The 14,522-nt window shown below is 39.4% G+C and overlaps 2 non-coding genes across 2 annotated transcripts; one reads left to right on the forward strand and one right to left on the reverse strand.

Moving 5' to 3' along the window:
- Positions 1–5,117: 5,117 nt before the first annotated feature.
- Positions 5,118–5,225, forward strand: LOC148577409 (small nucleolar RNA R71). The gene has a single exon (XR_015903907.1). It is a non-coding gene; the product is annotated as a small nucleolar RNA R71 (small nucleolar RNA).
- An 8,548-nt stretch (positions 5,226–13,773) lies between these two features.
- Positions 13,774–13,881, reverse strand: LOC148577410 (small nucleolar RNA R71). The gene has a single exon (XR_015902820.1). It is a non-coding gene; the product is annotated as a small nucleolar RNA R71 (small nucleolar RNA).
- Positions 13,882–14,522: the final 641 nt, after the last annotated feature.

A 14,522-nucleotide genomic window follows, 5' to 3' on the forward strand; every position in this document is an offset into this window, starting at 1 on the left:
CAGCCAGAAAATACCTGAAATCACAGAAAAACACACAAACTCATAGTAAAGTCCAGAAATATGAATTTAACATAAAAACTAATAAAAACATCCCTAAAAGTAACTAGATTCTACTAAAAACATACTAAAAACAATGCCAAAAAGCGTATAAATTATCCGCTCATCACAACACCAAACTTAAATTGTTGCTTGTCCCCAAGCAACTGAAAATCAAATAGGATAAAAAGAAGAGAATATACTATAAATTCCAAACTATCAATGAAACATAGCTCCAATCAGGTGAGCGGGACTTGTAGCTTTTTGCCTGTTGAATAGTTTTGGCATCTCACTTTATCCATTGAAGTTCAGAATGATTGGCATCTATAGGAACTCAGAGTTCAGATAGTGTTATTGATTCTTCTAGTTCAGTATGTTGATTCTTGAACATAGCTACTTTATGAGTCTTGGCCGTGGCCCTAAGCACTTTGTTTTCCAGTATTACCACCGGATACATAAATGCCACAAACACATAACTGGGTGAACCTTTTCAGATTGTGACTCAGCTTTGCTAAAGTCCCCAATTAGAGGTGTCCAGGGTTCTTAAGCACACTCTTTTTTTGCTTTTGACCTTGACTTTAACCGCTCAGTCTCAAGTTTTCACTTGACACCTTCACGCCACAAGCACATGGTTAGGGACAGCTTGGTTTAGCCGCTTAGGCCAGGATTTTATTCCTTTAGGCCCTCCTATCCACTGATGCTCAAAGCCTTGGGATCCTTTTTATTACCCTTGCCTTTTGGTTTTAAGGGCTATTGGCTTTTTGTTCTTGCCTCTTGGTTTTAAGAGCTTTTGGCTTTTTCTACTTGCTTTTTCTCTTTTTTTTCGCTATTTTTTTTCTGCAAGCTTTGTTCTTTGCTGCTTTTTCTTGCTTCAAGAATCAATTTTATGATTTTTCAGATTATCAAATAACATGTCTCCTTGTCATCATTCTTTCAAGAGCCAACACATTTAACATTCTTAAACAACAACTTCAAAAGACATATGCACTGTTCAAGCATTCATTCAGAAAACAAGAAGCATTGTCACCACATCAATATAATTAAACTAAGTTCAAGGATAAATTCAAAACTCATGTACTTCTTGTTCTTTTGAATTAAAACATTTTTCATTTAAGAGAGGTGATGGATTCATAGGACATTCATAACTTTAAGACAAAGTTACTAAATACTAATGATCATGTAATAAGACACAAACGTGGATAAGCACTTAACATAAAGAAAACGAAAAACAGAGAATTTAAGAACAAGGAATGAGTCCACCTTAGTGATGATGGTGTTTCCTTCTTGAGGAACCAATGATGTCCTTGAGCTCTTCTATGTCTCTTCCTTGTCTTTGTTGCTCCTCCCTCATTGCTTTTTGATCTTCTCTAATTTCATGAAGGATGATGGAGTACTCTTGATGTTCCACCCTTAATTGTCCCATGTTGGAACTTAATTCTCCTAGGGAGGTGTTGATTTGCTCCCAATAGTTTTGTGGAGGAAAATGCATTTGAGGCATCTCCGGGATCTCATAGTGATGAGCTTCATGCGTCTCTTGAGCTCCATGAATGGGCTCTCTTGCTTGCTCCATCCTTTTCTTAGTGATGGGCTTCTCTTCCTCAATGGGAATGTCTCCTTTTATGAAAGCTCCAACTGAGTAACACAGATGGCAAATAAGATGAGGAAAAGCTAGCCTTGCCCAGGGAGAGGGCTTTTCGGCTATTTTGTAGAGTTCAAGGGAGATGACTTCATGAACTTCTACTTCCTCTCCAATCATGATGCTATGAATCATGATGGCCCGATCCACAGTAACTTCAGATCGGTTGCTAGTGGGGATGATGGAGCGTTGGATGAACTCCAACCATCCTCTAGCCACAGGCTTAAGGTCCAGTCTTCTAAGTTGAACCGGTTTGCCTTTTGAGTCAATCTTCCATTGATATCCTTCCACACATATGTCCATGAGGACTTGGTCCAACCTTTGATCAAAGTTGACCCTTCTAGTGTAGAGGCGTGCATCTCCTTGCATCATAGGCAAGTCAAACGCCAACCTCACATTTTCCGGACTAAAATCTAAGTATTTTCCCCGAACCATGGTGAGATAATTCTTTGGGTTCGGGTTCTTACTTTGATCATGGTTCCTAGTGATCCATGCATTAGCATAGAACTCTTGAACTATTAGGATGCCGACTTGTTGGATGGGGTTTGTTAGAACTTCCCAACCTCTTCTTTGGATTTCATGTTGGATCTCCGGATACTCATTTCTCTTGAGTTTGAAAGGGACCTCGGGGGTCACCTTCTTCTTGGCCACAACATCATAGAAGTGGTCTTGATGGGCTTTGGAGATGAATCTTTCCATCTCCCATGACTCGGAGGTGGAAGCTTTTGTCTTCCATTTCCCTTTTCTAGAGGATTCTCCGGTCTTAGGTGCCATCAATGGTAATGGAAAAACAAAAAGCTTATGCTTTTACCACACCAAACTTAGAATATTGCTCGCCCTCGAGCAAGAGAAGAAAGAATAGATGAAGAAGAAGAAGAAAATATGGAGGAGAGGAGGGAGAAGTGTATCCGGCCAAGAAGGGGAAGAGAGGGTTGTGTTGTGTGAAAATGAGGAAGAATGGAAGGCTTTATATAGGGAGGGGAGGGGGTTTGTTTCGGCCATATAGGGTAGGTTTGGGTGGGAAATTGATTTTGAATTTTGAAGGTAGGTGGAGTTTATGAGGTAGGTTTATGGGAAAGAGTGGATGGATGTGAGTAGTGAAGTGGTGATAGGGAAGAGAGATTGAGGTGATTGGTGAAGAGTTTTGGGGAAGAGTGTTTATTGGGAAGAGAGGATGAACATTGAGAAAAGGGAAGAGAGTGAGTGGTGGTAGGTGGGGATCCTGTGGGGTCCACAGATGCTGAGTTGATCCTGTGGAGTCCACAGATCCTGAGGTGTCAAGAATTTGCATCCCTGCACCCATTAGGCATGTAAAATGCCTTTGCAGGCAATTCTGGCGTTTAAACGCCGAATTGATGCTTGTTCTGGGCGTTCAGCGCCCAGATGCAGCATATTTCTGGCGTTGAACGCCAGTTCCATGCTTGTTTCTGGCATTCAGCGCCAGCTTTCCTCACTGTGCATTTCTGGCGTCTGAACGCCAAGATGCTGCTTGTTTCTGGCGTTTAATGCCAGATGCTCCTTACTGGCGTTTAAACGCCAGTAAGCCCTTCCTCCAGGGTGTGATTTTTCTTCTACTATTTTTTATTCTGTTTTTAATTTTTCTATTTATTTTGTGACTCTACATGATCATGAACCTAATAAAACATGAAAGAACAACAAAAATAAAAATAAAATTAGATAAATAAAAATTGGGTTGCCTCCCAACAAGCGCTTCTTTAATGTCAATAGCTTGACAGTGGGCTCTCATAGAGCCTCACAGATGTTCAGAGCATTATTGAGACCTCCCAACACCAAACTTAGAGTTTGGATATGGGAGTTCAACACCAAACTTAGAGTTTGGTTGTGGGCTCCCAACACCAAACTTAGAGTTTGACTGTGGGGGCTCTGGTTGACTCTGTTTTGAGAGAAGCTTACTGTGCCTCTTTTCCATGTTTACAGAAGGATAACCTTGAGTTGTAAACACAAGCGAGTCCTTATTCAATTGAAGGACTAATTCACCTCTGTCAACATCAATCACAGCTCTTGCTGTGGCTAGGAAGGGTCTTCCAAGGATGATGGATTCATCCTCATCCTTCCCAGTATCTAGGATTATGAAATCAGCAGGGATGTAAAGGCCTTCAACCTTTACTAACACGTCCTCTACTTGTCCATAAGCCTATTTTCTGGAATTGTCTGCCATCTCTAATGAGATTTTAGCAGCTTGTACCTCAAAGATTCCCAGTTTCTCCATTACAGAGAGTGGCATGAGATTTATTCCTGACCCCAGGTCACATAGAGCCTTCTCAAAGGTCATGGTGCCTATGGTACAAGGTATCAGAAACTTTCCAGGATCCTGTTTCTTCTTAGGCAATCTCAGTTGATCCAATGCATTTAGTTCATTGGTGAACAGGGGATGTTCATCTCCCCAAGTCTCATTACCAAATAAATTGGCATTCAGCTTCATGATTGCACCAAAGAACTTGGCAACTTGTTCGTCAGTGACATCCTCATTCTCTTTAGAAGAAGAAGACTCATCAGAACTAATGAATGGCATAAGGAGGTTCAATGGAATCTCTATGGTCTCTAGATGAGTCTCAGATTCCTTTGGTTCCTCAGAGGAAAACTCCTTATTGATCACTGGACGTCCCAGGAGGTCTTCCTCCTTGGGATTCACGTCCTCTTCTTTCTCCTTGGATTCGGCCATGATGGTTATTTCAATGGCCTTGCACTCTCCTTTTGGATTTTCTTCTGTATTGCTTGGGAGAGTACTAGGAGGGATTTCAGTGATTCTTTTACTCAGCTGGCCCACTTGTGCTTCTAAATTTCTAATGGAGGACCTTGTTTCATTCATGAAACTCACAGTGGCCTTAGATAGATCAGAGACTAAGTTTGCTAGATTAGAAGTATTTTGTTCAGAGTTCTCTGTCTGTTGCTGAGTGGATGATGGAAAAGGCTTGCTATTGCTAAACCTGTTTCTTCCACCATTATTAAAGCCTTGTTGAGGCTTTTGTTGATCCTTCCATGAGAGATTTGGGTGATTTCTCCATGATGAATTATAGGTGTTTCTATAAGGTTCACCCATGTAATTTACCTCTGCTATTGCAGGGTTCTCAGGATCATAAGCTTATTCTTCAGAAGATGCCTCTTGAGTACTGTTGGATGCAGCTTGCATTCCATTCAGACTCTGAGAAATCATATTGACTTGTTGAGTCAATATTTTATTCTGGGCCAATATGGCATTCAGAGTATCAATTTCAAGAACTCCCTTCTTCTGAGGTGTCCCATTACTCACAGGATTCCTCTCAGAAGTGTACATGAACTGGTTATTAGCAACCATGTCAATGAGTTCTTGAGCTTCTGCAGGCATTTTCTTTAGGTGAATGGATCCACCTACAGAAGTATCCAATGACATCTTAGCTAATTCAGACAGACCATCATAGAATATATCCAGGATGGTCCATTCTGAAAGCATGTCAGAAGGACACTTTTTGATCAGTTGCTTGTATCTCTCTCAAGCTTCATAGAGGGATTCACCTTCTTTCTGTCTGAAGGTTTGAACATCCACTCTAAGCTTACTCAGCTTTTGAGGAGGAAAGAACTTGGCTAAGAAAGCCGTGACCAGCTTATCCCAAGAGTTCAGGCTATCTTTGGGTTGAGAGTCCAACCACACTCTAGCTCTGTCTCTTATAGCAAAAGGGAAAAGCATGAGCCTGTAGACTTCAGGATCTACTCCATTAGTCTTAACAGTATCACAGATCTACAAGAATTCAGTTAAGAACTGAAAAGGATCTTCAGATGGAAGTCCATGAAACTTGCAGTTTTGTTGCATCAGAGAAACTAATTGAGGTTTCAGCTGAAAATTGTTTGCTCCAATGGTAAGGATGGAGATGCTTCTTCCATGTAAATTGGAATTAGGTGCAGTAAAGTCACCAAGCATCCTCCTTGCATTATTATTTTCGGCTGCCATCTCCTCTTCCTGTTCGAAAATTTCTGTAAGGTTATCTCTGGGTTGTTGTATTTTAGCTTCTCTTAGTTTCCTCTTCAGAGTCCTTTCAGGTTCAGGGTCTGCTTCAACAAGAATGTTCTTTTCCTTGCTCCTGCTCATATGAAAGAGAGGGAGCAGATAAATAATAATAATAGAGATCCTTTTTGCCCAAGTATAGAGGTTCCCTTATTTGAGTAGAAGAAAAGAAGAAGAGAAAATCTGAACTCAGAGAGAGAGAGGGTTCGGATTTTTGGTGAGTGGGGGAGAGATGTTAGTAGATGAATAAATAAATAGAAGGAGATGGGAGAGAAAGAGAATTTTCGAAAATAATTTTTTTGAAAAAGAGTTAGTGATTTTCGAAAATAGTTTTTGAAAAAGGTTAGTAATTTTCGAAAATTAAAATAAAAAATTAAAATAATTAGTTAATTAAGAAGAAATTTTGAAAAAAAGAGGGAAGATATTTTCGAAAATTAGAGAGAGAGAGTTAGTTAGGTAGTTTTAAACAAGATGAGAAACAACCAAAAAGTCAATTAGTTAGTTGAAACAAATTTTGAAAATCAATTTTGAAAAGATAAGAAGTTAAGAAGTTAGAAAAGATATTTGAAAAAGATAAGATAAGAAGATATTTTTGAAAAGATATGATTGAAATTAGTTTTGAAAAAGATTTTATTTTTAAAATCACAATTAATGACTTGATTCACAAGAAATCACAAGATATGATTCTAGAACTTAAAGTTTGAATCTTTCTTAACAAGCAAGTAACAAACTTGAAATTTTTGAATCAAAACATTAATTGTTGATGATATTTTCGAAAATTATGAGATAAAGTTAAGAAAAAGATTTTTTTGAAAAATAATTTTAAAATTTTCGAAAATAGATAAGAAAAATGAAAGAGATTTTATTTTTGAAAAAGATAAGATTTTTAAATTGAAAATTTGATTTGACTCATAAGAAACAATTGAATTTTAAAAATTTTTGAAAAAGTCAACTCAAATTTTCAAAATTTATGAGGGAAAAAAGGAAAGATATTTTTTTGATTTTTGAATTTTTAATGATGAGAGAGAAAAACATGAAAAATGATGCAATGCATGAAAATTTTGGATCAAAACAATGAATGCATGCAAGAATGCTATGAATGTCAAGATGAACACCAAGAACACTTTGAAGATCATGATGAACATCAAGAACATATTTTTTAAAAATTTTTAATGCAAAGAAAACATGCAAGACACCAAACTTAGAAATCTTTCATGTTCAGACACTATGAACGCAAAAATGCACATGAAAAATAAGAAAAGATGCAAAACAAGAAAACATCAAGATCAAACAAGAAGACTTACCAAGAATAACTTGAAGATCATGAAGAACACTATGAATGCATGATTTTTTCGAAAAAAGAAAGATGAACATGCAATTGACACCAAACTTAAAATCTGACTCAAGACTCAAATAAGAAACACAAAATATTTTTGATTTTTTTTTATGATTTTCTAAATTTTTTTGGATTTTTCGAAAATTATATGAAAAAGAAAAAATAAGGATTCCAAAATTTTTAATATGAATTCCAGGAATCTTGTGCTCTTTAGTCTAAAGCTCCAATCTGAGGGTTAGACATGGCTTAATAGCGAGTCAAGCTTTAGCATGTAAATCAGGTGGATCAGGAACAGCAGCAGGTGGATTAGCAACAACTAGCTTGCTCTTGATAATGTTGGGTTGGAAGCCCCAGTCCAAATAAATTTAGACATGGCTTTACAGCCGGCCAGGCTTCACATGCTTCATGAAACTCTAGAATTCATTCTTAAAAATTCTGAAGAACATAATAAAAATTTTTTGAAAAGACTTTTTAATTTTTTTTTTCGAAAATAAAGGAGAAATTTTTTGAAGATTTTTGAAAAATTTTTGAAAATAAAACAAAAAGAAAATTACCTAATCTGAGCAACAAGATGGACCGTTAGTTGTCCAAACTCGAACAATCCCCGGCAACGGCACCAAAAACTTGGTATGCGAAATTGTTACTCTGAGGTTGTAAAATTTGTTGTTCGTTCTCTCCCCGGCAATGGCGCCAAAAACTTGGTATGCGAAATTGTTACTCTGAGTTGTAAAATTTATTGTTCGTTCTCTTCCTGGCATGGCGCCAATAACTGGTGCACAATACCATGGTCTAAACATAACTTCACAACTTCGCACAACTAACCAGCAAGTGCACTGGGTCGTCCAAGTAATAAAACCTTACGTGAGTAAGGGTCGATCCCACGGAGATTGTTGGTATGAAGGAAGCTATGGTCACCTTGTAAATCTCAGTCAGGCGGATATCAAATGGTTATGGAGTTTTCGAAAATAAATAAATAGAAAATAAAGATAGAAATACTTATGTAATTCATTGGTGAGAATTTCAGATAAGCATATAGAGATGCCTTCGTTCTTCTGAACTTCTGCTTTCCTGCTGTCTTCATCCAATCAGTCCTACTCCTTTCCATGGCAAGCTTTCTGTAAGGGCATCACCGTTGTCAATGGCTACATCCCATCCTCTTGTGAAAAAGGTCCAAATGCTCTGTCACAGCACGGCTAATCATCTGAGGTTCTCAATCATACTGGAATAGTATTCACCCTCCTTTTGCGTCTGTCACTACGCCCAGCACTCGCGAGTTTGAAGTTCGTCACAGCCATCCCTCCCAGATCCTACTCGGAATACCACAGACAAGGTTTAGACTTTCCGGATCTCAAGAATGGCCATCCATGGGTTCTAACTTATACCACGAGGATTCTAATAACTCGGACTCGGTCCCCTGTATTAGATGTCCAAGAGATATTCATTCTAGCTTATTTGCATGTAGAACGGAAGTGGTTGTCAGGCACGCGTTCATAAGTGAGAATGATGATGAGCGTCACATAATCATCACATTCATCATGTTCTTGGGTGTGAATGGATATCTTAGAAGCGGAATAAGTTGAATTGAATAGAAAATAGTAGTACTTTGCATTAAATCATGAGGAACAGTAGAGCTCCACACCTTGATCTATGGAGTGTAGAAACTCTACCGTTGAAAAATATATAAGTGAAAGGTTAAGGCATGGCCGAATGGCCAGCCTCCAATGTCTAAGGACTAAACGTTCCAAAGATCTCAAATACAATAGTAAAAAGTCCTATTTATACTAAACTAGCTACTAGGGTTTACAGAAGTAAGTAATTGATGCATAAATCCACTTCCAGGGCCCACTTGGTGTGTGCTTGGGCTGAGCTTGAAGTTTACACGTGCAGAGGCTTCTTCTGGAGTTGAACGCCAAGTTCTAACGTATTTTTGGCATTCAACTCTGGTTCGTGACGTGTTTCTGGCGTTTAACTCCAGACTGCAGCGTAGAACTGGCGTTCAACGCCCTTTTGTGTCGTCTAAACTCGGCCAAAGTATGGACTATTATATATTGCTGGAAAGCCCTGGATGTCTACTTTCCAACGCAATTGGAAGCGTGCCATTTTGAGTTCTGTATCTCCAGAAAATCCACTTTGAGTGTAGGGAGGTCAGAATCCAACAGCATCAGCAGTCCTTCTTCTACCTCTGAATCTGATTTTTGCTCAAGTCCCTCAATTTCAGCCAGAAAATGCCTGAAATCACAGAAAAACACACAAACTCATAGTAAAGTCTAGAAATGTGAATTTAACATAAAAACTAATAAAAACATCCCTAAAAGTAACTAGATCCTACTAAAAACATACTAAAAACAATGCCAAAAAGCGTATAAATTATCCGCTCATCACTTAGCTAGATGTGTTGACACTAACCTTGTCTTGAATTTTGAAAAATGTCACTTCATGGTACGACAAGGTATAGTGTTAGGACATGTAGTATCTAGTGAAGGCATTTCTGTAGACCCGGCCAAGGTCGATGTTATCAGCACTTTACCTCACCCCTCATCTGTGAGGGAGGTCCGCTCATTTTTGGGACATGCAGGATTTTATAGGCGCTTTATTAAAGATTTCAGCAGGATTGCTTTGCCATTATCGCGCCTACTCCAAAAAGATGTGGACTTTGAGTTTGACAGTGCATGTGTGAATGCGTTTGAAGAGCTAAGGAGAGTTCTTACCACAGCGCCGATTGTGTGAGGCCCCAACTGGATGCTACCATTCGAGATAATGTGCGATGCGTCAAACCATGCTGTAGGTGTCACGCTTGCACAGCGCGATGTTAAACTCCATTATGTCATTGCTTACTCTTCCATAACCTTGGATGCAGCACAATTCAACTATACCACTACATAAAAGGAACTCCTAGCTATTGTTCATGCTTTAGATAAATTCAGATCTTATTTACTAGGGTCCAAGATAGTGGTATACACGGATCATGCAGCTTTAAAGTACTTATTAACAAAGAATGAGTCAAAACCTAGACTCATACGTTGGATCTTGCTTTTGCAAGAATTCGACATTTAGATTAGGGACCGGAGTGGGTCTCAAAACTTAGTTGCGGATCATTTAAGCCGTCTTGAGAATTTAAAATTTGACCCATTTCCAATCAATGACTCATTCCCATTAGATAGTTTGCCTGCTGTGTCGGCTATCTTTCCTTGGTTTGCACCAATGGCGAACTACTTGGTTGCAAAAATCTTCCCTCCTAACTTTTCTAAACACCAAAGAGACAAGTTGAGGAGTGATTCCAAATACTACATTTGGGATGACCCTCACTTGTGGAAGAGGGGAGTGGACCAAGTAATTCGAAGATGTGTCCCGGAATCTGAAATTCAACCCATTCTTGAAGCTTGCCATTCGTCCGAATGTGGTGGCCACTTTGGCCCACAAAGGACAGCTAAAAAGGTGTTGGATTGTGAATTCTGGTGGCCAACCTTATTCAAAGATGCTAACCGGTTCTGTGTGTCTTGCCATCAGTGTCAGAAGTCGGGAAACACGTCCCAAAGGGATGAGATGCCTCAGCAACTTATGTTGTTCTGTGAGATATTTGATGTATGGGCATTGACTTATGGGACCGTTTTCCAACTCAAGTGGATATCTGTATATTCTGTTAGCGGTTCACTACATGTCTAATTGGGTAGAAACAATACCTACCCGCCTTGACGACACCAATACCATCATTTCTTTTATTAGAAATAACATTGTATGCCGTTATGGTCGCCACGAGCAATCGTGAGCGACCAAGGATCCCACTTTTGTAACAGAAAAGTAGAGGCACTGCTCAAGCACTATGGGGTATTACATAAGGTTGCCACTACTTATCACCCACAGATCAACGGACAAGCGGAAGTGTCCAACCGGGAGATTAAGAGAATCTTCGAGAAAGTGGTAAATCCACAAAGGAAGGATTAGAGCCTCTGGCTAGGAGATGCACTATGGGCGTATAGAACGGCCTACAAGACTCCGTTAGGGATGAGCCCCTTCCGGATCGTCTATGGTAAGGTATGCCACCTTCCGATGGAGATTGAGCATAAAGCCTATTGGGCGGTAAACCAGTGCAACATGGATTTAACCAAGGCAGGTGTGGCCAAGAAATTACAGCTAGAGGAGCTCGAGTGTTTAAGGAACGAAGCATATGAGAATGCCCGGATTTACAAGGAAAAGACTAAGGCATTTCATGACCATCACATCCGAAAGAAGGATTTTCAAGAAGGTGATGAGGTTCTCCTTTACAACTCGAGGCTTAAATTCATGCCTGGCAAGCTCCGCTCTAGATGGGAAGGACCCTTCAAGGTGAAAGAGATAAAGCCCTATGGAGTGGTGGAATTGTTTGATCCTAAAAGTGAAGTAACTTTCAAGGTAAATGGACATAGAGTGAAGAAGTACCATGGCTACAAGTTTCCAAAAGAGCTAGAGGTGTTCCTATTAACGGATGCACCTAGAGGAGGAGAAGCTTGAGCGACTGACCGTCCAACTTAAGGACTGATAAACCACTATTTATTGGTTTATCTTGTGTTTAATTGAGTGGTTTCATCAAGTCTTCACCTACTTATTCATATTAATTGCATGACTTTACATTTTCCTTCCTAGTTTTATTTTATGATTGAAAACTTGCTTCCTATAGATCTTTAATTTGTGTATTTTAATTCTCCTTTATACCATTCGATGCCGTGATCTGTGTGTTAAGTGTTTCAGGCTTCATAGGGCAGGAATGGCTTAAATAATGGAGTTGATGCTTGCAAAAATGGAAGGAACACAAGAAACTAAGGAGATGACCAGCGAACACTGACGCGCGCGCATGGGTGACGCTAGCACGCGGAATGGAGAAAATTGCAGTGACGCGTGCGTGTGCCTGACGCGTACGCGTGGATTGGAGTCTGCACGAATGATGCGAACGTGTAGACGACGCGTACGCGTGGAAAGAAAATCAGCCAAATGATGCGCACACGTGACTGATGCGTACGCGTGACCTGCGCGATCTGCAGAATTAACAGAAAATATTAGGGGCGATTTCAGGCCGTGTTTTGACCCATTTTTCGGCCCAGAAACACAGAATAAAGCCAGGGAACATGTAGAGACTCAACACACATCTTAGACACAATTTTATACATTCACATATTCTCATTAGGATAGTTTCTAGGTTTTAGATATGAATCTAGAGATGATTACTTCCCATCTAGGTTCTCTTTACATTCATAGTTAATTAGTTTTATGCTTTTGGATATTGAAGAGTCATTACCTCCATTGAAGACATTATTCTAGTTTGTTTCCTTACTTACTCTTTTACTTATTCCATATTCTTAATTCTTGTTTAAAGTAGTAATTGGATTATTTTCATGGATTGTTAATGCAAAGGATTACTTTTACTTTTAATTAATTTAATTTAATTTATCATGTCTTCTTATTTTTTTTTATGAGCGTTATATTCATGTCAATGGAGTAGACTCCATACTTGACATGGGGGTTGATTAAAAGGAGACACTTGAGTTGGAAGGCTTAAGTGCAGGTTAAATTGGAAGTTGTTGGCTAGTTCTGTATTTACTAACGGTAGACCTTCCCAAGGGAGAGGACTAGGATTTGTGAATAAGAGTTAGCTCAATCACTTGACTTTCCTTTATTTAGTAAGGGTTAACTAAGTGAAAACAACAACCTTTTTGATACTACACTTAAGAGACCCCAACAAGGATAGAACTTCCAATTAATCATTCCCCCAGTCAAGGCTTTTTATCTAGAATATTAATAATCATTCTTAGTTTTTATTGCTTTAATTTACAATTATTTAATTGCTTATCAACCAAACTCAAACTCTCTCGGAAAATTCCTAATTAATAAAATAGCATCCTCTCTTGCAACTCGTTGGGAGACGACCTGGGACTCATACTTCCAGTATTTTTATTCTAAATTTTTGTGACACCCTTTTTAAATTGGTGAGGCAGATTTTAACTGGTTAAGAGCTATACTTGCAATGTTGTTCTCTTATTAAAATCTCTTAATTGGCCTAACTTCTACCACGCACCAGTTTTTGGCGCCGTTGCCGGGGAGTTGCAATTGTGTGCTAAATTATTAATTAGTGTACTTATTTTTATTTTTATTTGCATATTTTATTTTTATTTTATTACCATGAGCTATATGTTTCTTTCATTGAATGACGCGTTCACTGCCTGATCCGAGCTTAGCCGCATTTGATCCTGAAATTGAAAGAACTATTTCATGTATTAGGCGAGCTCGACGTCGGCTAGACTCTGAGGGTGGTGAAGTGATTGTTATTGATTCACCAGTCTCATCTGAGGGCGAATCTGAACCGCCATCTGAGAGCGAAACAAGCTTCTTTACTACTAATTCATTTAATTCACGTGCAGATAGAATGGCAGCACCTAGGAGGATTACTCTCCAGGAAGCTGGAGCCCCAGATTTTACAATGCAGCTGTATCAAGTGCATCATCCAACTCTGGTTGCAGATTTTGAACTGAAGACTGCACTAATCAACTTGATGCCCAAGTTTCATGGCTTACCTGCTCAGGAGCCCATCAAGCACCTCAGGGATTTTCAGACAGCCTGTTCCACTGTAAGGCGTCAGGGTGCAAATGAAACTTCTATTTTATTGACTGCCTTCCCGTTTTCTCTTGAGGGAAAGGTGAGGGAGTGGTACTATTCCCAACCTGAAGCAACTGTTACTAACTGGGATAGCTCAGGAGAAAATTTTTGGAAAAATACTTTCCAGCTGAAGTTACAGACAGACTAAGGAAAGAGATCTCATGCATTGTTCAAGGTGAATCAGAAACTCTCTATGAGTACTGGGAGCGTTTTAAGAACCTTCTGGACGCATGCCCCCATCACATGATTGACAGGCTAGTGTTGATCAGCTATTTCACTCAAGGCATGAAGCCTCGGGATAAAACTATACTAGATGGTGCTAGTAATGGTTCTCTGAAGAAATACAAGACCGCAGATGAAGCATGGCAACTAATCAGCGACTTAGCTGAGTTTACTAGGAATCACAGGCACAGGAGAACCCACTCAAAAGCTGTTGCAGAAATTTCCTCTAGTACTGAGACTTCTGCTCTTACACAGAGTATATGTGAAATGACCAACCTACTGAAGCAATTACAGTTGAATCAACAATAACAAGCTCAGCCTTCCCCACCATAACAAAGCCAACAGTTAGTCCCCCAAAGAGTATGCGGCATATGTGCTGATTATAGTCATTATACTGATGAATGCCCGCAGGTCCAACAAGAAGACAATATTGTGGCAGCTACTCATAACTTCTATGACCGCCCGAATCAAGGATGCAACCAACAAGGCGGTAACTACAACCAAGGTGGGAACTATAACCAAGGATGGCAGGACAACTCCAACCAAGGTTGGAGGGATAATTCCAACCATGGCTGGAGGGACAACTATAACAGAGGAGGCAGAGACAACCAAGGAAACCAGAGGTGGAATAACAACAACAGATAGGAGAATCAGAACCAACCTTATAG

This window comes from Arachis ipaensis, chromosome B1 (genome assembly GCF_059453495.1).
Source record: "Arachis ipaensis isolate K30076 ecotype BB chromosome B1, ASM5945349v1, whole genome shotgun sequence".
Classification (NCBI taxonomy): Eukaryota; Viridiplantae; Streptophyta; class Magnoliopsida; order Fabales; family Fabaceae; genus Arachis; species Arachis ipaensis.